This window comes from Bombina bombina, chromosome 3 (genome assembly GCF_027579735.1).
Source record: "Bombina bombina isolate aBomBom1 chromosome 3, aBomBom1.pri, whole genome shotgun sequence".
Taxonomy (NCBI): Eukaryota; Metazoa; Chordata; class Amphibia; order Anura; family Bombinatoridae; genus Bombina; species Bombina bombina.
Window position 1 is genome coordinate 1,260,942,993 of NC_069501.1, and position 25,709 is coordinate 1,260,968,701.

Sequence of the window (25,709 nt, forward strand, 5' to 3'; positions counted from 1 at the left end):
CCATTCGAACCAATCCATCTTAATATGCTTCCATTTTAATTAAAAGTAGAAACCTTAGATAAGTGATCCCCTTCGACCAAAGACTTTAAACACTACATTTTACAATTTCAACCTTGATAAGAAACATCCAGAAAAAATATATATATAGGGTATAGATTAAAAGATGACACAATCGTACTTTTAAGAGACCCAAAATGCATTAAAAGTCCTTACATTGACGTCCCATAAGTCATATAGGGCACATCAACCTCCCTATAGGTAAGGATTAAATATACTCAACCTACAGATATGCGTATAATAACATACATTTAGGTTAATACACATATCCATATTAGAGGAATTACTGACTTCTTTTCTTTATTATGCTGAACCATTCAGGCAGATAGCACACTAACATCTTGGCTCTATATCACCAAAAAGATACTATTGGATTTAAAAAATTGGCTTAATATATAGAAAAACCGCTTAATTAGATATCATAAGTATGGAATTAAAAAATTGGCTTAATATATAGTAAAACCGCTTAAATTAGATCTCCTAAGTATCCAAACCCCCTATGCCCCTAAATATCAGAAAGAAAATAAGAAGTTACAACTACCTCTCTCACCATCAGAAAGAAAGTATAAGATACTATTATTTATCCCTACTACGCCGTTAATTAAAGTCCATCTTTCGTAAGGTAACATTTTTACAATTTGCCAAAAAACTACGTTCATTTAAAATCTACTGACAGTTTCTCTTTATGTTGAACAAATAAAAGCGAAAAAGACACCAGGATACCTAGAAGATACACATCAGAAAAATACTAGTGCACTGGTATTAAAGCACCTCTATTTCAATAGTTCAAGGAAACATCATACTGTAAGAATATGGCTTTTAAAATCACGGCTATTTGCACACCAATAGTAAGGCAGGATTAGTCAAACCCTCCGTTTCAAAACCAATCAAAGGCGCCAACCCGAGACCGTGACGTCATGACCAATCAGGTCGGTCCTATTACGGACCCATGTTTACCAACATTAAGGAAATCGATATGGAAAAATAAGAGAATTATAGACTCTACTCCCCCCATAGAAACATAGACCCAAACAGAATTATGTACCCAATTCGCATACACGATCTATGAAATCGATCGTAAAAATTGCCTAGACCGGAAGTGACGTCACGTTTCCCACGGAGGCATTAAGAAAGGGCTAACAACGAAAGATATCTTGCTAAACTATAGAACGTCATAATCTATTATCAGTCTACACTAAAATAAGGAAAATACACACAACTGTATATTACATTTAGCCCCAAAACAAGATAGCAAAATCCGAAAAACCGGAAGTGAGTAACAAATCACTTCCGGCCAAACAAACTATATAAGGCCACCACCAGTATACTAAAACCAGTCTTGAGAAAGGCCTAGCACGGGCCGAAACGCGTTGACCAGCTGGTAAGCCTTATTTCATTATTTGCTGAACATTTAGGACAATCTACACTATATTTTGTTTCTCTTCTCTCTCTACAGGTTACTGTTCTCTGTTTTTCATTTTTAATTTTTATTTTTTTGATTTGTTTTTTTGCACTTATTTATTGTCTTTTGTGCATATTTTTTATTTTTATTTTTTACTGGATTGATGGCTAAGGATTTTCAGGAATAAAGGATTACTGACAATTTATTTTCTACACCTTTATTGACACTCCGATTACCCTTTCCACTGGGATTTAGGAAACTCAGCAACTGGAACAATTGAACTATTTTAGACTTTTCTCTTCACTTATTCCCCAAAAAATTTTTCTTTATTATTTTTCTTCACATTGTTTCACATTTTTTCACCGTTTTTTTGGAACACACTTCTGTGGAATATATATATATATAAAAATGTTTTTGAGAGCTATATACATTTTTTGAGATATTTTTTTCGAGGATTATGTTTTTGATATTTTAGAGCACATTTTGAAGTTTCTTTCACCCACAATTAGAGGAGTTTTTTTACACTTTTTCTCTTCACACCTCATTTATCCATCAGAGACTTCCCAAACAAGATTGTCAGACACTATATCATTCGCTGCTATTGTATTATTTAGCACTGCATTTTATTGGATTATTTTACTGTTTTACTCTATTTACTATTCGATTTTATTTCTCTGTTATTTATCATGGATCCATGAAGCATTGTATGTATACCTGAGACATTACATGTATATTTGTTTTATCTGTCAAACAATTTTATTTATGTATTAAAAACATTTTTTTAGACTACACTGAATCTTAATTAGATTACACATTTTATACACCTAGCCTCCTTAGGGTAGGCGCCTTGGGTTACACCTTAATTTTGTATTTATTTTAACTAGGTACAATAGGTATTAAATAGTTAATAACTATTTAATAACTACCTAGCTAAAATAAATACAAATTTACCTGTAAAATTAATTACACCTAACACTACACTATCATTAAATTAATTAAATAAATGAATCCTATTTAAAACTAAATACTTACCTGTAAAATAAACCCTAATATAGCTGCAATATAACTAATAGTTACATTGTAGCTATTTTAGGATTTATATTTATTTTACAGGCAAGTTTGTATTTATTTTAACTAGGTACAATAGCTATTAAATAGTTATTGACTATTTAATTGCTACCTAGTTAAAATAATTACAAAATTACCTGTAAAATAAATCCTAACCTAAGTTACAATTAAACCTAACACTACACTATCATTAAATAAATTAACTACAAGTACCTACAATTATCTACAATTAAATAAACTAAACTAAAGTACAAAAAAAAAAAACACTAAATTACAAAAAATAAAAAAATATTACAAGAATTTTAAACTAAGTACACCTAATCTAAGCCCCTTAATAAAATAACAAAGCCCCCCAAAATAAAAAAATGCCCTACCCTATACTAAATTACAAAAGTTAACAGCTCTATTACCTTACCAGCCCTTAAAAGGGCTTTTTGCAGTGCATGCCCCAAAGAAAACAGCTCTTTTGCCTGTAAAAAAAAAAACACAATACCCCCAACATTACAACCCACCACCCACATACCCCTAATCTAACCCAAACCCCCCTTAAAAAACCTAACACTAAGCCCCTGAAGATCTCCCTACCTTGTATTCCCCCAGCCGGGTATCACCGATCCGTCCAGAAGAGGTCCTCCAGAGGGTCCGAAGTCTTCATCCTTTCCAGCCAGAAGAGGTCCTCCAGAGGGTCCGAAGTCTTCATCCTATCTGGCCAGAAGAGGTCCTCCAGAGGCACGGAAGTCTTCATAAAGGCGGCATCTTCTATCTTCTTCCATCCGGAGCGGAGCGGGTCCATCTTGAAGCAGCCGGCGCGGATCCATCCTCTTCTAACGACGTCCTAAGTCCGAATGAAGGTTCCTTTAAATGACGTCATCCAAGAGGGCGTCCCTCAAATTCCCATTGGCTGATAGGATTCTATCAGCCAATACCCCTACTCTAACCCAAACCCCCCTTAAATAAACTTAACACTACCCCCCTGAAGATCTCCCTACCTTGAGTCGTGTTCACCCAGCCGGTCCGAAGTCTTCATCCGATGGGGCAGAAGAGGACATCCAGACTGGCAATTTTAAACTAATTACAGCTAATCTAAGCCCCCTAATAAAATAAAAAAGCCCCCCAAAATAAAAAAATGTCCTACCCTATACTAAATTACAAAAGTTAACAGCTCTATTACCTTACCAGCCCTTAAAAGGGCCTTTTGCGGGGCATGCCCCAAAGAAAACAGCTCTTTTGCCTGTAAAAAAACAACACAATACCCCCCCCCACATTACAACCCACCACCCACATACCCCTACTCTAACCCAAACCCCCCTTAAATAAACCTAACACTACCCCCCTGAAGATCTCCCTACCTTGAGTTGTGTTCACCCAGCTGGGCCAAAGTCTTCATCCAATGGGGCAGAAGAGGACATCCAGACCGGCAGAAGTCTTCATCCAAGCGGGGCAAGAAGAGGTCTTCCATCCATCAGAAAAGTACCAAAAAACAAACAAACAAACAAACCCTAAATTACCAAAATAATAAAATATTACAATAATTTTAAACTAATTACACCTAATCTAAGCCCCCTACTAGCTATTAATATAGCTACAATATAACTAATAGTTACATTGTAGCTATTTTAGGATTTATATTTATTTTACAGGCAACTTTGTATTTATTTTAACTAGGTACAATAGTTATTAAATAGTTAATAACTATTTAATAACTACCTAGCTAAAATAAATACAAATTTACCTGTAAAATAAATCCTAACCTAAGTTACAATTACACCTAACACTACACTATCATTAAATTAATTAAATAAATGAATCCTATTTAAAACTAAATACTTACCTGTAAAATAAACCCTAATATAGCTACCATATAACTAATAGTTACATTGTAGCTATTTTAGGATTTATATTTATTTTACAGGCAACTTTGTATTTATTTTAACTAGGTAAAATAGCTATTAAATAGATATTTACTGTTTAATAGCTACCTAGTTAAAATAATTACAAAATTACCTGTAAAATAAATCCTAACCTAAGTTACAATTAAACCTAACACTACACTATCATTAACTAAATTAACTACAAGTACCTACAATTATCTACAATTAAATAAACTAAACTAAAGTACAAAAAAAACAAACACTAAATTACAAAAAATAAAAAAATATTACAAGAATTTTAAACTAAGTACACCTAATCTAAGCCCCTTAATAAAATAACAAAGCCCCCCAAAATAAAAAAATGCCCTACCCTATACTAAATTACAAAAGTTAACAGCTCTATTACCTTACCAGCCCTTAAAAGGGCTTTTTGCAGTGCACACCCCAAAGAAAACAGCTCTTTTGCCTGTAAAAAAAAAAACACAATACCCCCAACATTACAACCCACCACCCACATACCCCTAATCTAACCCAAACCCCCCTTAAAAAACCTAACACTAAGCCCCTGAAGATCTCCCTACCTTGTATTCCCCCAGCCGGGTATCACTGATCCGTCCAGAAGAGGTCCTCCAGAGGGTCCGAAGTCTTCATCCTTTCCAGCCAGAAGAGGTCCTCCAGAGGGTCCGAAGTCTTCATCCTATCTGGCCAGAAGAGGTCCTCCAGAGGCACGGAAGTCTTCATAAAGGCGGCATCTTCTATCTTCTTCCATCCGGAGCGGAGCGGGTCCATCTTGAAGCAGCCGGCGCGGATCCATCCTCTTCTAACGACGTCCTAAGTCCAAATGAAGGTTCCTTTAAATGACGTCATCCAAGAGGGCGTCCCTCAAATTCCCATTGGCTGATAGGATTCTATCAGCCAATACCCCTACTCTAACCCAAACCCCCCTTAAATAAACCTAACACTACCCCCCTGAAGATCTCCCTACCTTGAGTCGTGTTCACCCAGCCGGTCCGAAGTCTTCATCCGATGGGGCAGAAGAGGACATCCAGACTGGCAATTTTAAACTAATTACAGCTAATCTAAGCCCCCTAATAAAATAAAAAAGCCCCCCAAAATAAAAAAATGTCCTACCCTATACTAAATTACAAAAGTTAACAGCTCTATTACCTTACCAGCCCTTAAAAGGGCCTTTTGCGGGGCATGCCCCAAAGAAAACAGCTCTTTTGCCTGTAAAAAAACAACACAATACCCCCCCCCCACATTACAACCCACCACCCACATACCCCTACTCTAACCCAAACCCCCCTTAAATAAACCTAACACTACCCCCCTGAAGATCTCCCTACCTTGAGTTGTGTTCACCCAGCTGGGCCAAAGTCTTCATCCAATGGGGCAGAAGAGGACATCCAGACCGGCAGAAGTCTTCATCCAAGCGGGGCAAGAAGAGGTCTTCCATCCATCAGAAAAGTACCAAAAAACAAACAAACAAACAAACCCTAAATTACCAAAATAATAAAATATTACAATAATTTTAAACTAATTACACCTAATCTAAGCCCCCTACTAGCTATTAATATAGCTACAATATAACTAATAGTTACATTGTAGCTATTTTAGGATTTATATTTATTTTACAGGCAACTTTGTATTTATTTTAACTAGGTACAATAGTTATTAAATAGTTAATAACTATTTAATAACTACCTAGCTAAAATAAATACAAATTTACCTGTAAAATAAATCCTAACCTAAGTTACAATTACACCTAACACTACACTATCATTAAATTAATTAAATAAATGAATCCTATTTAAAACTAAATACTTACCTGTAAAATAAACCCTAATATAGCTACCATATAACTAATAGTTACATTGTAGCTATTTTAGGATTTATATTTATTTTACAGGCAACTTTGTATTTATTTTAACTAGGTAAAATAGCTATTAAATAGATATTTACTGTTTAATAGCTACCTAGTTAAAATAATTACAAAATTACCTGTAAAATAAATCCTAACCTAAGTTACAATTAAACCTAACACTACACTATCATTAACTAAATTAACTACAAGTACCTACAATTATCTACAATTAAATAAACTAAACTAAAGTACAAAAAAAACACCACTAAATTACAAAAAATAAAAAAATATTACAAGAATTTTAAACTAAGTACACCTAATCTAAGCCCCTTAATAAAATAACAAAGCCCCCCAAAATAAAAAAATGCCCTACCCTATACTAAATTACAAAAGTTAACAGCTCTATTACCTTACCAGCCCTTAAAAGGGCTTTTTGCAGTGCATGCCCCAAAGAAAACAGCTCTTTTGCCTGTAAAAAAAAAACCACAATACCCCCAACATTACAACCCACCACCCACATACCCCTAATCTAACCCAAACCCCCCTTAAAAAACCTAACACTAAGCCCCTGAAGATCTCCCTACCTTGTATTCCCCCAGCCGGGTATCACCGATCCGTCCAGAAGAGGTCCTCCAGAGGGTCCGAAGTCTTCATCCTTTCCAGCCAGAAGAGGTCCTCCAGAGGGTCCGAAGTCTTCATCCTATCTGGCCAGAAGAGGTCCTCCAGAGGCACGGAAGTCTTCATAAAGGCGGCATCTTCTATCTTCTTCCATCCGGAGCGGAGCGGGTCCATCTTGAAGCAGCCGGCGCGGGTCCATCCTCTTCTAACGACGTCCTAAGTCCGAATGAAGGTTCCTTTAAATGACGTCATCCAAGAGGGCGTCCCTCAAATTCCCATTGGCTGATAGGATTCTATCAGCCAATACCCCTACTCTAACCCAAACCCCCCTTAAATAAACCTAACACTACCCCCCTGAAGATCTCCCTACCTTGAGTCGTGTTCACCCAGCCGGTCCGAAGTCTTCATCCGATGGGGCAGAAGAGGACATCCAGACTGGCAATTTTAAACTAATTACAGCTAATCTAAGCCCCCTAATAAAATAAAAAAGCCCCCCAAAATAAAAAAATGTCCTACCCTATACTAAATTACAAAAGTTAACAGCTCTATTACCTTACCAGCCCTTAAAAGGGCCTTTTGCGGGGCATGCCCCAAAGAAAACAGCTCTTTTGCCTGTAAAAAAACAACACAATACCCCCCCCCACATTACAACCCACCACCCACATACTCCTACTCTAACCCAAACCCCCCTTAAATAAACCTAACACTACCCCCCTGAAGATCTCCCTACCTTGAGTTGTGTTCACCCAGCTGGGCCAAAGTCTTCATCCAATGGGGCAGAAGAGGACATCCAGACCAGCAGAAGTCTTCATCCAAGCGGGGCAAGAAGAGGTCTTCCATCCATCAGAAAAGTACCAAAAAACAAACAAACAAACAAACCCTAAATTACCAAAATAATAAAATATTACAATAATTTTAAACTAATTACACCTAATCTAAGCCCCCTACTAGCTATTAATATAGCTACAATATAACTAATAGTTACATTGTAGCTATTTTAGGATTTATATTTATTTTACAGGCAACTTTGTATTTATTTTAACTAGGTACAATAGTTATTAAATAGTTAATAACTATTTAATAACTACCTAGCTAAAATAAATACAAATTTACCTGTAAAATAAATCCTAACCTAAGTTACAATTACACCTAACACTACACTATCATTAAATTAATTAAATAAATGAATCCTATTTAAAACTAAATACTTACCTGTAAAATAAACCCTAATATAGCTACCATATAACTAATAGTTACATTGTAGCTATTTTAGGATTTATATTTATTTTACAGGCAACTTTGTATTTATTTTAACTAGGTAAAATAGCTATTAATTAGATATTTACTGTTTAATAGCTACCTAGTTAAAATAATTACAAAATTACCTGTAAAATAAATCCTAACCTAAGTTACAATTAAACCTAACACTACACTATCATTAAATAAATTAAATAAATTAACTACAAGTACCTACAATTAAATACAATTAAATAAACTAAACTAATGTACAAAAAAAACAAACACTAAATTACAAAAAATAAAAAAAATATTACAAGAATTTTAAACTAAGTACACCTAATCTAAGCCCCTTAATAAAATAACAAAGCCCCCCAAAATAAAAAAAATGCCCTACCCTATACTAAATTACAAAAGTTAACAGCTCTATTACCTTACCAGCCCTTAAAAGGGCCTTTTGTGGGGCATGCCCCAAAGAAAACAGCTCTTTTGCCTGTAAAAAAAAAACACCACCCCCAACATTAGAACCCACCACCCACATACCCCTACTTTAACCCAAATTCCCCTTAAATAAACCTAACACTACCCCCCTGAAGATCTCCCTACCTTGAGTCGTGTTCACCCAGCCGGGCCAAAGTCTTCATCCGATGGGGCAGAAGAGGACATCCAGACCGGCAGAAGTCTTCATCCAAGCGGGGCAAGAAGAGGTCTTCCATCCATCAGAAGTCTTGATCCAGGCGGCATCTTCTTCCGACGCGGAGCATCCTCTTCTTTCTTGATCCGACGACTAAATGACTGTACCTTTAAGTGACGTCATCCAAGATGGCGTCCCTTGAATTCTGATTGGTTGATAGGATTCTATCAGCCAATCGGAATTAAGGTAGGAAAAATCTGATTGGCTGATTGGATGTTCCGATCAGCCAATAGAATGTGAGGTCAATCTGATTGGCTGATTGGATCAGCCAATCGGATTGAACTTGAATCTGATTGGCTGATTCCATCAGCCAATCAGATTTTTCCTACCTTAATTCCGATTGGCTGATAGAATCCTATCAACCAATCGGAATTCAAGGGACGCCATCTTGGATGACGTCACTTAAAGGTACAGTCATTTAGTCGTCGGATCAAGAAAGAAGAGGATGCTCCTCGTCGGATGTATCAAGGATGCTGCCGCTCCGCTCCAGATGGATGAACATAGAAGATGCCGCCTGGATCAAGACTTCTGATGGATGGAAGACCTCTTCTTCCCCCGCTTGGATGAAGACTTCTGCTGGTCTGGATGTCCTCTTCTGCCCCATCGGATGAAGACTTCGGCCCGGCTGGGTGAACACGACTCAAGGTAGGGAGATCTTCAGGGGGGTAGTGTTAGGTTAATTTAAGGGGGGTTTGGGTTAGAGTAGGGGTATGTGGGTGGTGGGTTGTAATGTGGGGGGGTATTGTGTTTTTTTTTACAGGCAAAATAGCTGTTTTCTTTGGGGCATGCCCCGCAAAAAGCCCTTTTAAGGGCTGGTAAGGTAACAGAGCTGTTAACTTTTGTAATTTAGTATAGGGTAGGGCATTTTTTTATTTTGGGGGGCTTTGTTATTTTATTAGGGGGCTTAGATTAGGTGTAATTAGTTTAAAATTCTTGTAATATTTTTTTATTTTTTGTAATTTAGTGGTGTTTTTTTTGTACTTTAGTTTAGTTTATTTAATTGTAGATAATTGTAGGTACTTGTAGTTAATTTAGTTAATGATAGTGTAGTGTTAGGTTTAATTGTAACTTAGGTTAGGATTTATTTTACAGGTAATTTTGTAATTATTTTAACTAGGTAGCTATTAAATAGTCAATAACTATTTAATAGCTTTTGTACCTAGTAAAAATAAATACAAAGTTGCCTGTAAAATAAATATAAATTCTAAAAAAGTTACAATGTAACTATTAGTTATATTGCAGCTATATTAGGGTTTATTTTACAGGAAAGTATTTAGTTTTAAATAGGATTCATTTATTTAATTAATTTAATGATAGTGTAGTGTTAGGTGTAATTGTAACTTAGGTTAGGATTTATTTTACAGGTAAATTTGTATTTATTTTAGCTAGGTAGTTATTAAATAGTTATTAACCTAGTTAAAATAAATACAAAGTTGCCTGTAAAATAAATATAAATCCTAAAATAGCTACAATGTAACTATTAGTTATATTGTAGCTATATTAATAGCTAGTAGGGGGCTTTGATTAGGTGTAATTAGTTTAAAATTATTGTAATATTTTATTATTTTTGGTAATTTAGTGTTTGTTTTGTTTTTTGTTACTTTTCTGATGGATGGAAGACCTCTTCTTGCCCCGCTTGGATGAAGACTTCTGCCGGTCTGGATGTTCTCTTCTGCCCCATCGGATGAAGACTTCGGCCTGGCCGGGTGAACACGACTCACGGTAGGGAGATCTTCAGGGGGGTAGTGTTAGGTTTATTTAAGGGGGGTTGGGTTAGAGTAGGGGTATGTGGGTGGTGGGTTCTAATGTTGGGGGTGGTGTTTTTTTTTTACAGGCAAAAGAGCTGTTTTCTTTGGGGCATGCCCCACAAAAGGCCCTTTTAAGGGCTGGTAAGGTAATAGAGCTGTTAACTTTTGTAATTTAGTATAGGGTAGGGCATTTTTTTTATTTTGGGGGGCTTTGTTATTTTATTAGGGGGCTTAGATTAGCTGTAATTAGTTTAAAATTGCTGGTCTGGATGTCCTCTTCTGCCCCATCGGATGAAGACTTCGGCCCGGCTGGGTGAACACGACTCAAGGTAGGGAGATCTTCAGGGGGGTAGTGTTAGGTTTATTTAAGGGGGGTTTGGGTTAGAGTAGGGGTATGTGGGTGGTGGGTTGTAATGTTGGGGGGTGGTATTCTGGGGTTTACAGGCAAAAGAGCTGTTTTCTTTGGGGCATGCCCCGCAAAAGGCCCTTTTAAGGGCTGGTAAGGTGATAGAGCTGTTAACTTTTGTAATTTAGTATAGGGTAGGGCATTTTTTTATTTTGGGGGCTTTGTTATTTTATTAGGGGGCTTAGATTAGGTGTAATTAGTTTAAAATTCTTGTAATATTTTTTTTTATTTTTTGTAATTTAGTGTTTGTTTGTTTTTTGTAATTTAGTGGGGTTTTTTTTGCACTTTAGTTTAGTTTATTTAATTGTAGATAATTGTAGGTACTTGTAGTTAATTTATTTAATGATAGTGTAGTGTTAGGTTTAATTGTAACTTAGGTTAGGATTTATTTTACAGGTAATTTTGTAATTATTTTAACTAGGTAGCTATTAAACAGTAAATATCTATGTAATAGCTATTGTACCTAGTTAAAATAAATCAAAGTTGCCTGTAAAATAAATATAAATCCTAAAATAGCTACAATGTAACTATTAGTTATATTGTAGCTATATTAGGGTTTATTTTACAGGTAAGTATTTAGTTTTAAATAGGATTCATTTATTTAATTAATTTAATGATAGTGTAGTGTTAGGTGTAATTGTAACTTAGGTTAGGATTTATTTTACAGGTAAATTTGTATTTATTTTAGCTAGGTAGTTATTAAATAGTTATTAACTATTTAATAACTATTGTACCTAGTTAAAATAAATACAAAGTTGCCTGTAAAATAAAAATAAACCCTAAGATAGCTACAATGTAACTATTAGTTATATTGTAGCTATCTTAGGGTTTATTTTACAGGTAAATATTTAGTTTTAAATAGGATTCATTTATTTAATTATAGTAAATTTATTTCGTTTTATTTAAATTATATTTAAGTTAGGGGGTGCTAGGGTTAGGGTTAGACTTAGGTTTAGGGGTTAATAACCTTATTATAGTAGCGGCGACGTTGGGGGCGGGAGATTAGGGGTTAAAAATTGAAGGTATGTGGCGGCGATGTTAGGGAGGGCAGATTAGGGGTTAATAAAGTTTATTATAGTGTTTGCGAGGCGGGAGTGCGGCGGTTTAGGGGTTAATACATTTATTATAGTGGCAGCAATGTCCGGTCGGCAGATTAGGGGTTAATACTTGTAGTTAGGTTGCGGCGACGTTGGGGGGGGGGAGATTAGGGGTTAATAACTATAATGTAGGGGTCGGCGATGTTAGGGACAGCAGATTAGGGGTTAATAGCTATAATGTAGGTGGCGGCAGCGTCCGGTCGGCAGATTAGTGGTTAATACTTGTAGTTAGATTGTGGCGAAATTGGGGGGGGGCAGATTAGGGGTTAATAACTATAATGTAGGGGTCGGCGATGTGACAGCAGATTAGGGGTTAATAGCTATAATGTAGGTGATGGCGGTGTCCAGTCGGCAGATTAGTGGTTTATACTTGTAGTTAGATTGCGGCGACATTGGGGGTGGGGCAGATTAGGGGTTAATAACTATAATGTAGGGGTCGGCAACGTTAGGGACAGCAGATTAGGGGTTAATAGCTATAATGTAGGTGGTGGCGATGTCCGGTCGGCAGATTAGCGGTTAATAGCTATAATGTAGGTGGCGGCGGTGTCCGGTCGGCAGATTAGGGGTTAAATAATTTTATTATAGGGTTTGCGATGTGGGGGGGGCCTCAGTTTAGTGGTTCATAGGTAGTTTATGGGTGTTAGTGTACTAAATGGGTGTTAGTGTAGTAAAACATACCGAATTTCGGAACCCAATCGAACCGAATAGAACCAAATTCAGCCGAATTTATTTGAATCCGAATAAATCCGAAACAAATTTATTCGAATCAGAATAAATCCGAAATGAATTCATTCAAATTTTGCCGAATTCGATTCGATCCAATCCGAAATTGGAAAAGTCCGAATCGATCCGAACCGAAAACGAACCGAATTTTTTAGCCATGCACATGTCTACTTTATACCTAGATCAAATGTGTATTACACCCTATAGCCACATTTTCGGATCAGAAGCTGTCTCCCAAGACAATGATGTACCGGATGTGTACCCGCAATAAGTGGGGCATTTGTGATCAAGACAAGAACAAATGTGTACTACATTATATATTTTGAGCAGATATCGCCTTTCACATATAAAGCCGAAGGTGCTTTTTTAGAAACAACAGCTGATGACGATGAGATGCGATTTCATGTGAAGTGTACGGCATTGTTGTGCCAGAGGCATTGATCATCATGAGACACAGCATAACAGCTTTCTGACTGGTGAATTCTGACTTCGGCCGTGACAAGTGGGTGTATACTCTGACACTGGGAATCAATGCCAGATGATTGGCCATAACACACTAACAAAGGAACTCCCATAATGATGCAAATTAGCCATGCGGCTGAACGCGTAACAGCCATACATATTAGAAGCTTTGTGGGTGGGAATTGTATCAATCGGTACGGCGCGAAACAAGACTATTCACACCTGAGCACAGCCTCGATGTCAAGTGCTACAAACAGTATATATTCAGCACATATAGCCAGTACTTTCATGCTTTCATGGGGAACGCCACATAGCTGGTGTGACCACTTCAGAATCACTTTTCTCTATCTTTTGGACATTTGAAAAAGATGCCAGTTAGGCATCGAAACGTCATGTACATCCCAATATTTTAAACTTTTTGTACCATTAAAAAATTGTGCTGCCTTTTTTTGCTTAGTAAATATTTTTTTGACATTGCACCCTGGCAGATGCTATTTAAATATGGTGTGCATTCCTACACAGGACTTTGCTTTCATATACTTTTGGAAATTGCACCCAATTATTTGCTAAATTTATTTTTTGACAATTTTTTGTATCTTTTCTATGGAATTATAAAAGATGTTCTCTGAAGACACACAGGAGTGTGGGCTTTGTTCTCTGTGAGAGCAATACTCCTCAGCCTCATACTCTCTTTTGAACTGTTGTTTTTAGCAACTATTTTTTCATTTTTTTCTTCATGGAAGCTGGTGCACATTGTCACTCCCCCTCAGGTGGCATTATCCAACGGACAGATGATGATCTGGTAAATACGGACACTTTGATGTTCACGGATGATGATGCTGCCCGGATCTTAAACACTACTGACTTGCGTGAGTTGAGGGGAGATATCCCTATTGATATTTATCATAAACTTCTGAATTTAAACAAACGTAAAATTGATTACAAGTTACATGCTATTTATTTATCCAATTATTATAAAAATAAATTTATTCCAAGGGGCTTTAGAATTACCAATGTACCTACACTAGGAAGAACCAACCCTGAATTTTGTAGAAAATGGTGCTGTATTTTAAACAAATGCTCCTATGATTTAATTTTACTCACTGTACAGGAAGTCTCTCACTTGGAGGATAAAATTAAAATTGAGATTGAAGTAATCAAAACTGAAAGCTATCAGGTACTGATTGACGATAAAACCGAGAATTGGATTACAAAATTGGATACACTAATAAAAAAATATAATAGTGAATTATTAGCATTCAAAAATAGAAAACTCTCCACAGTAGAGACCGACTATAGAGAGAAAAGGATATATAAATGGCTTTATGGTAATGATGATAGACGTAGGGAACACAACCCCAGACGATGTACCTATACAAGAGCTAATAAGAACACTGTTGATTCTATAGATACTAGTAGCTGTGGGAGCTCAGGTAGTGATACTAACTCTACCAGAACCAAGATAGGGTCTACACAATTACAAGGGAGATCTGTCACTACTAGATCTGCAAATAAAAATACTTTCACATATAGTCAGTCAAAAAACTCGGAAGGAGGCATATCAGACGAGGGGGGAACAAAAATAAAAGTTACCCACAAGAAATTAACATAGTATACAATTTGAGTACTAGACCTTTATCATCTGATGAGAATAAAATACTGAATAAAGGTCTATCTTTCATCCCTACACCCAAATCTGATAATTTCCAGACTGAAGTTGATATTTACTGCTTTCAAAGACAGTTAAACATCAAATAATTCTTTAAGGATCAAACTAAGACTGACTATAATCACAAATTTAAAAAACCATCTAGTTTTGACCCACCGACTACAAACTCTTCCATACGCAGCTTTAGTAGAAAAGTTAAGACAGACTGTAAAAAGAGTACCAAAACTTTCTATCCAAATATCACTAAAGCGGAACAAGTGGCCCTTGATACTCTAATGCGTGACTCTACAATCATCATACACCCTGCCGATAAGGGGGGTGCTATCATGATTCAAAACTATGAGGATTATAAACTTGAGGCACAGCGTCAACTTTCTGATGCCTCAACTGATAAAAAATTATCTTTCAATCCCACCTTGTCTTACAAATAATTGGTTGATAAAACTATTGATTTTGGATTAAAAATGGGGTATTTAACTACACAGGAGGGGGATTGTCTTTCTATAGACTATACTAAAACCACCATATTATATCTATTGCCCAAAATCCATAAATCACTCACACATCCACCTGGGCAACCAATTGTGTCGGCCAGGGAATCTATTTGTTCTGGGTTAGCAAAGTACATTGATTGTCATCTTCAACCAGTTACCAACTCCCTGTTATATTTACAGGATTCCACTGCCATGATACGGAAATTACATGCCTTTCAATTGCTTACTGAGGAGGATATCCTCGTGACCATGGATGTAGACAGCCTCTATACTGTCATCCCTCATTTGGATGGCCTGGAGGCTGTCAGATCCATGGTCAAAGGGAATCCACCTTATAGTGGTCCTCCGTTGGAGTTCCTTTTGGAATTAATGGAACATTGTTTAACCAAAAATGATTTCTCCTTTGATAATAAATTTTATTTGCAGACGGCAGGGATGGCCATGTGCTCGAACATGGCCCCTGTCTATGCAAATATTTTCATGCTTTGGTATGAATGTCAAATTATGCAACCGTATACTCATCCAAATATTCTGATGTATACCAGATACATAGATGATTTGTTTTTAATTTGGCATGGTAATACAGTGGACTTGAAACTATGGGTGGAACATTTAAATCAGATGGATACTCCGATCAGATTTAAAATGGAATGTGACCATGAACAAATACATTTCCTTGATCTCAACATTTTCAAAGTTAGGACCAAACAACATATAAAATTTGGCACATCCTTGATACTAAGAGCACTGATAGAAATTCATTATTATTAGCCTCCAGCTACCACCCTCAACATCAGAAGTTAGGCATTATCTCCTCTCCGCTCACGCGAGTTATCAGAAATAATTCTGAACCAGATATCTGCAAGGAACAACTTGATGCTATGTGTATGAAATTGGAGGCAAGACAATACGATAAAAAGGACATCGATATGGCAAGACAGAAACTTCTAAAGTGTGATCAAAAATTACTCTTGAAGACCAAAGCAAGCAATAACAGGACTGAAGAAAGGTTAAACTTCATTACTACATTTTCTCCACTACATGATACCATACAAGACTCAGTCCATAAGAGATGGGATTTACTTGAGACGGATAAAGGTCTAGCATCGTTGAAATCACAGACACCAACATGGTATACAGACGTGCTAGGAGTGTGAAGGATCTACTTGTAAAGAATGACCCAAAAAGTTTACCTCAAATGGATACATGGTTGAAATCTCGTAAAAATGGGTGCTATAAATGTGGCGATTGTGTCAACTGTAATGCAATGCAAATTGGTGATTCCTTTCAACATCCACACAAGAATAAGAGATATACCATCCGTCACCGGTTTAACTGTAATAGCTCATTTCTCATATATCTTTTGTTTTGCCCCTGTTCCCTAGTCTATGTGAGGAAAACGACCACCCCGTTCAAAGACAGAATGGCCAATCATAAGTGTTCCATCAGGGAGGCACTGAGAGAAGGAACATCAGATCTCCCAGTTGCCAGACACTTCGCTACACACAAACACAGCATCTCCAACTTACAATGCATGATCATTGATCACCTACCTGCCCCTAAGAGGGGGGGAGACCGAAATAAAATGTTATTAAGATTGGAGTCCAGGTGGATCTACATGTTGGACACAGTGTCCCCTAAGGGTCTTAACATTAAATTAGACTTTGGGCCCTTTATTGGATAAATGGAATCCTATCCAATATCAGTGAAAATATCTCCATTGTGGAATTATAACATCAATATATGATATGGGACTTGCTCATGGACCCAGCTTCTATTATGTTTTTAATTTTTCTCTTTTTTCCTTTTTTCTTCACTTTTGTTTTCTGGCTTATGTGTTGCTGGACACTATATACATATATTCATCAATGGTAGCGCCACCCTCCACATGCTGTTGTTATATTGTGTATCTTATTGAATATCAACCATTTGCTAATTTTATATGGGAACCATAGTGAACTGTCGGTGGTGTACCCGCAATATGTGGGGCATTTGTGAGTTACTTTATACCTAGATCAAATGTGTATTACACTCTATAGCCACATTTTCGGATCAGAAGCTGTCTCCCAAGACAATGATGTACCGGATGTGTACCCGCAATAAGTGGGGCATTTGTGATCAAGACAAGAACAAATGTGTACTACATTATAAAACCGGATTTTTTAGCAGATATCGCCTTTCACATATAAAGCAGAAGGTGCTTTTTAGACACAACAGCTGATGACGATGAGATGCGATTTCATGTGAAGTGTACGGCATTGTTGTGCCAGAGGCATCGATCATCGTGAGACACAGCATAACAGCTTTCTGACTGGTGAATTCTGACTTCGGCCGTGACAAGTGGGCGTATACTCTGACGCTGGGAATCAATGACAGATGATTGGCCATAACACGCTAACAAAGGGACTCCCATAATGATGCAAATTAGCCATGCGGCTGAACGCATAACAGCCATACGTATTAGAAGATTTGTAGGTGGGAATTGTATCAATCAGTACGGCGCGAAACAAGACTATTCACACCTGAGCACAGCCTCGATGTCAAGTGCTACAAACAGTATATATTAAGCACACATAGCCAGTACTTTTATGCTTTCAGGGGGAACGCCACAAAGCTGGTGTGACCACTTTGGAATCACTTTTTTCCATCTTTTAGGACATTTGAAAAAGATGCCAGTTAGGCATCGAAACGTCATGTACATCCCAATATTTTAAACTTTTTGTACCATTAAAAGTTATTTTTTATATGATAAGACCAGTGAGTGCTGCCTTTTTTGCTTAGTATATATATATATATATATATATATATATATATATATATATATATATATATATATATATATATATATATAAGAACCAAATGAAGATGCACTCACAGGACTTTTTAGTTAAAAGTCCTGTGAGTGCATCTTCAATTGGTTCTTATATTGCTGTCAAGTTTGCACCCAGGCGGATGCCCATCTGTGGAAACAAGTTGGTATTTGGACACCTATATATATATATATACTGTATATGTTATTCATGCTAATATTTCAGAACATTGTGTTCACTGTACCTGCATTTTTTTTGTTTGATATAAAAGTAATTCTTGCATATTTTATGTATATGTGGGCAATATTACAATCTCTCTCATAGTGAGGAGGATTCAGTTCCATCTGTTACAGCAATCTATTCGTAATATGTAAAATACATATTTTTCTTAGTGATTCTTAAAGTGTATGTAAACTTTTATGAATTAGTGCCCAGTTTTTAAAAATACTATTAAAACAGGGGCTCTTTCATTCATGCTGAAATGAGAGACAATAGTGGGGCACCTCATGTGTGCATCAGTGTATCAGAAAAGGACATTTAAATGAAAGAACCAAATGGATACTCACATTTAGCCAGAGTACACTTATGTACTAGTAGGGGCGGGCTGGTAACTTGGGGTGTACCGGCTCACCCTCTTTGGGTAGTGTCCTCACAGACTTGTCCGATGAATACTACTACAATAGGAAACAACAACAGAGTGTCTCATGTGTGCATCAGTTTATCAATATGAAGAAATCATAAGAACAATGCCAAATGGGTACTCACATTTAACCACAGTTCACTTATGTACTAGTAGAAGCAGGCTGGTAACTTAGAGGTAACCCTCTCCAGGTAACAGATAAAATGTGCAGGATGATATCACCACATTCAGTGAGTGATATATAGATAGAATTTGTTGAAAGCAGAAGTGTTGCTGTTCAAAAAGAATGTGCTAAACCATAGCTTGTATAACACAAGTAGTTTATTAAAAACAATTTAAAAGCAATAACAAGCATGGGTTAATGCCACATGTTTCTCAGCCTTAACATTGGCTGTTTCCTCAGGCATAAAGCACCTTCTAACTGACAAAATATTTAAACTAAATCCCAACAATAGTGGAAAAGAAACACTCCCATAATGGGCATACCTACATCATTAATTGCTTAATTTATCTCGCCATAGTACATATATTTACCTACTGTATATCATGATATATGGTGTATGTAATATATGTACTATGGCAAGATAAATTTGTTAGTTATAATTATGGATTTATATAGATTTGGACCTTACTATTATTTTTGTGATCCTAGCTATGGTGGATATTGCTGAAGATCCTTTTTCTGTATGTATTTCCCTGTAAAACTTTATTGTATGTATTTGTAAAATCGTTAATTATGTGGCAAAAGCTAATGTACAATATTGTATCATATGGTTTTTAACATATTGATTGCAAGAATGTTGCAAACAGCTAATTAAGCAATTAATGATGTAGGTATGTCTACACGCCCATTATGGGAGTGTTTCTTTCCCACTATTGGTGAAATTTAGTTGAAATTTTTTGTCAGTTAGAAGGTGCTTTATGCCTGAGGAAACAACCAATGTTAAGGATGAGAAACCTGTGGCATTAACCCATGCTTGTTATTGCTTTCAAATTGTTTTTAATAAACTACTTGTGTTATACAAGCTATGGTTTACCACCTTCTCTTTGAACAGCAACACTTCTGCTTTCGACAAATTCTATCTATATATCACTCACTGAATGTGGTGATATCATCCTGCACATTGTATCCGTTACCTGGAGAGGGTTAGCCGGTACACCTCTAAGTTACCAGCCTGCTTCTACTAGTACATAAGTGTACTATGGTTAAATGTGAGTACCCATTTGGCATTGTTCTTATGATTGCTTCATATTGATACACTGATGCACACATGAGGTGCTCTGTTGTTGTTCCCTATTGTAGTAGTATTCATCGGACAAATTTGTGAGAACACTACCCAAAGAGGGTCAGCCGGTACACCCCAAGTTACCAGTCCGCCCCTACTAGTACATTAGTGTACTATGGCTAAATGTGAGTATCCATATGGCTCTTTCATTTAATTGTCCTTTTCTGATACACTGATGCACACATGAGGCGCTCCTCTATTGTCTTTAATTTCAGCATTATCTACTGGATAAGTCTGTGAGGAGGAGAGCAGCTGACATCTGATTACAGTGTATTTACTGAACCACCTTTGATTTGATACCCAAGTTTGGGATCCTATGTTGGGACTATTCCCATTTAAGAACATTGGATTACATGGTTTTAGTAATACATTATATTTTCATCTTTATGATTTTATTAATGTCCTTTATATAAGGTATGCTATCTCTTTATGTAAAGTGTTAAAGCACCCCCTTATTTCTTGTTGGCACTTTCATTCATGAAAGTTAACATTGCAGTATATTTTTACAAATACTTACCTTTCTCTTGAGCAAAACCAGATCGCCGATCCCCCGCACGCAGTTCCTTTGTACTTACGTCACAAATGACGAAACGAGCTTCCTTCAATCATGGCTTCTCCCCAGAGCGTCCATCTCATTAGGCCACACCGTGATTGGAGGAAGCCAGTTTCGTCATTGCTGTGTAAGTACAGCTGGAGAAGCAGGCGGGGGATCGGCGATCCAGCTTTGCTCAAGAGAAAGGTAAATATTTGTAAAAATACGCTGCAATGTAAACTTTCATGAATTAAAGTTCCTCTGTTTTTAATAGTATTCTTAAAAACCAGGCACTAATTAATGAAAAGCTACATTGACTTTAAGACACTAACATGATTATTTGGATAATTATATATTTTTTATGTATATGTGTGCAATATTGCAATATTTCTCATATTGAGATTTATAATTCTGACCATTGCAACATCTATGTGTATTATGTAAAATTCATATTTATCTTATTGTTTCTTTGAACACAAATATGATTCATTTTATTCTTATATATTGTATGTATATGTGTGCAGTAATAAAATCGTTTTGCCTTTTGTAACACCTATTGTATAAAGTAAAATACATATTATTCTGAGTAAATTTCTGGTCACTAATATGAATAATTTCATTCTTATATATTTTTTGTATAGGGATGCAATATTACAATCTCTCTCATACACCTAGATTACAAGTTTTGCGTTTGGGTTTTAACACTGAAAAAATGGCTATTTCAGCATTAAAACAGCACCGCAGCCATTACAAGTCTTGTCGGTATAGCTGATTCGAAAAAGCCAATAGAATGAGAGCTGCTTAAATCCTATTGCTTGATTTAAGCAGCCAATAGGATTTTAACAGCCCTAATTCCTATTTGCTGATTCAAATTGTTCAACCGATAGGAATGCAAAGGTACCCCCAGTATAAAAGGTATACCTTTCATTTCAATCCTCAGTGTGCTGCGGAGGATCGCAATGAAGGGGACCTCCAAGTCGGATCAATGAACCTCTGCCTTGGACCTTCGCCTGGACCTCCGCCTCTGCGCATCGCCACTCCGCATCCTCAAGGATGAAGAAGATGCCGGTCCCACGATGGATGAAGATGGAGCCGCCTGGATGAAGATGGAGCCGCCGGGATGAAGATCATTAAAGCGGGACTTCAATAACTGTGAGTACCTAAAGAGGGGTTATAGTGTTAGGTTTTCTAAGGTTTTTTGGGGTGGGGTTCTTTTTAGATTAGGGTGGGCACTCTTAAAAGAGCTGAATGCCCTTTTAAGGGCAGCAAAAGAGCTGAATGGGCACTCTTAAAAGAGCTGAATGCCCTTTTAAGGGCAGCAAAAGAGCTGAATGCCCTTTTCAGGGCAATGCCCATACAAATGCCCTTTTCAGGGCAATGGGTAGATTAGGTTTTTTAGATAGTTTTTTTTATTTTGTGGATTTGGGGGTGTGGGTGTTGTATTGTTAGTGGGTCTTTGTATTTTTTTTTTTTTTTCAGAAAAAGAGCTAATATCTTTAGAGCAATGCCCTACAAGAGGGCCTTTTAAGGGATATTAGTAGTTTATTCTAGATTAAGTTTATTTTATTTTGGGGTGTTTTTTTTTTTAAATGGGTATTAGAATAGGAATAATTTTTATTATTTTGGATAATTTGTTTGTTATTTTGTGTAATGTTTTTTTTATTTTGGGGTGGGTTTTTATTTTTAGATTAGGGGTTGGGCATTTCATAAAAGAGCTGAATGCCCTTTTAAGGGCAGAAAAAAGAGCTGATTGCCCTTTCAAGGGCAATGCCCATACAAATGCCCCTTTCAGGGCAATGAGTAAATTAGTTTTTACTTTTTTTTATTTTGTGTGTTTGGGGGGTGGGGGTTTGTATACTTTTAGGGGGTGTTTGTTTTTCTTTTGTAGAAAAAGAGCTGTTATCTTTAGGGCAATGCCCTACAAAAGGCTCTTTTAAGGGCCCACAAAAAGGACCTTTTAAGGGCCCTTGGTAGTTTATTCTAGATTAGGGTTTTTTTTTATTTTGTGGTGTTTTTTAATTTTTTTTAAAAGGGTATTAGAATAGAAATAATTTTTATTATTTTGGATAATGACGTTTTATTTAACAGGTAAGTTTGTATTTAGAAAATAAATAAAAATAGAGGTGCACATCTGATGAGGCCCTGTGTTCTACCCTTTGTGGGATGGGCGAAACGCATCATGTTGTGTGATCCGATGATGATGCTTTGGGATCTGATGATGATCTAATTGCTATGTCTAGCACAAGCTGTGTGTGTACGTACGCCGGATTGTTCCAAAGGGGTTTTGCAAGTGAAGATACAGTTGTTTGAGCATATCTACCCGTGCTTCATAACCGCAGAAGAATCAGGTAACAAACTATCTTTTAGAAGTGGTCAAGCAGGCATTCATGCCAGAGGTGATATATGGCTGTTCAAAGTCTTGCAACCACGTACAATTTGATTTGATAATTGGACACGGGACTGTGCGTATACATGTCTTACCACATTTGATACGCAACATAGAAGCATAAAGTGGAATCCCAGAGGAATTGATAGTAGTGATGTTTGTTTTGACAAAAACCTTGATATTAACATGACTACATCTGTATGGGGGTAATTGGCCATATACCAGTGCATGTTTTTTAAACACTTGAGTGCCTGGTTGTTGAGCAACTACATGGATTCTCCAAACATTACAGTCTCAACTCTTTATGTCTTATGGGGCCCCACAGCTACTCTACTATCATATAATCTTTTAAAGTATTTGGACTTGCTACACTGTTTACAGCATTAGTTATGTGCCTATTGGCTACCTTTTTGCTTAGAGTATGTTATAGTGTTGCTACAATATTGCTAAATGTTTAAAGTTATAGCGTCTTTGGTAGGATTTATGCAATTTCTCTGAGCGGTACCGCACAGCTTTTTGTGTGTATTTAGGTTGTTTCACATTTTTGTATGTATGTTTACCTAATGAAAAATGGGCGGAGGATAGACGTCCCACCTGTTGTAAGCCGATCACAACTATTGTAGTATTAAAGCGTTATAACACCTTTTGTGCAGCCTTTGGTCCTACTTTGACTTTACACTTGTGTGTTTTGTTCTTACTCTACAAATATTTTTGCATAAGTTTGTATTTATTTTAACTAGGTAGTTAGTAAATAGTTAACTATTTACTAACTGGTATACCTAGTTAAAATAAATACAAACTTACATGTGAAATAAAAATATAACCTAATCTAGCTACAACATAACTATTAGTTATATTGTAGCTATCTCAGGTTTTATTTTACAGGTAAGTATGTATTTAGTTTTAAATAGGTATTATTTAGTTAATAATTGTAACTTTAATTTAGCTCTATTTTAATTATGTTAAAGTTAGGGGGTGTTAGGTTTAGGGTTACGGTTAGGTTTAGGGTTAGGTTTAGGGGTTAATAGTTTAATTTAGGTTGTTGTGATGTGGGGGGCTGAAAGTTTAGGGGCTGGAAGTTTAGGGGTTAATAGGTTTATTTAGTGGTAGTGATGTGGGAGGTCGGAGGTTTAGGTGTTAATAGATTTATTATAGTGTGGGCGATGTTGGGGTGCAAGGGAATAGGGGTTAATAACTTTAGTATAGTGGCAGCGATATCAGGAGCAGCAGATTGGGGTTAATAGATTTATTTAGGTGGTGGCGATATTGGGAGCGGCAGATTAGGGGTTAATAACATTATTGAGGTGTCAGCGATGTTGAGGGCAGCAGATTAGGGGTGTTTAGACGTGGGGTTTATGTTAGGGTGTTTAACCGTAACATGTTTTTACCCATAGACATCAATGGGGCTGCTTTACGGATCTTTACATCCCGCGATCGCAGGTGTTAGGTTTTATTTTAACCCGCTCTCCCCATTGATGTCTATGGGGAATGCGTGCACGAGCACGTCAACACAATGCTTGTATTTTGTGAGGTATGGAGCTCAACGCAACCATTTTGCACACACAAGCCGGCTGTTTCAAAACTTGTAATGGCTGAGCTATAGAGGCTGAAATAACGTAACTTTTGTTGCGTTCGTTAAATTCTCTTTAGCGCGCGAAACTCATAATCTACCTGATAGTAAGTAGATTTACAGCATCTATTGTTTTTATGTATAATTAATATATATAATTAGTGATTCTTTGGACACTAATGTGATTAATTCATTCTTATACAGTATATTTATGTATATGGATGCAATAATTCATCTTCCTCATACAAGGAGTTTTTTCATTTACTGATGTTGCAACATTTGTAAGAAACATTTTTTTTTATAACAAATATGTTTTAATATCTTGCTCTATACTTTATGTATATGGCTACTCTAATTCTTCTAGAGTGAGGAGATTTTCATCTAAGGATGTTGCAGATTATATTTTTCTCTGTAAAATACATTTTATGTGTCTGATTCTCCTTACAAAGTCTTTGTAACAAGTATAGCAAAGTGCCATGGGTTCGATTTTTCAAACCCTGAGTCTATATAATGGGCGTTTATGCTGGTCTGACCAATAAGATATTGTACACTCCCGTGTGTCAGATGTAAATAAGGAACTGAGCTTACCGGGATCTTCGGACACTTCAAGTGTCAGGCACAGGCTTACTGTGTTACATCTCCGGTACTGTGTTAAACTTGTAACGTCTCCTCTGAACCAAGCATGGCTGTGGTGATGTTACCTTATACTCCACTAAATACTGGTTCCGGATCAGCTGTACTGCTGCATGCTCCGGCGTGTTAAAAGGAAATTGATCACAACAAATGGCCATTTGTGTTCCCTGTACTTGATAACTTCAAGGTCTTGCAGGGAAATAAAACTTGTGTGAATGCTGTATTCAGTGCTGCAAATTAGTTCCTGTGGTCTGCAATCCAACATCAACGCGTTTTGGCCTAGTGGGTGCTTTATCAAGACGTATTCCTCTGTGTAGTCGGTGGTCATTTAAATATCCCTCCTCTTCATCTTATTGGTCAGTTGTGATGTGTTAATTTAATCAGTTTTTTAAAGGTGGTATTGCTCCTAAGCGGATTCCTCTATATATTCTCTTATAGTGGGG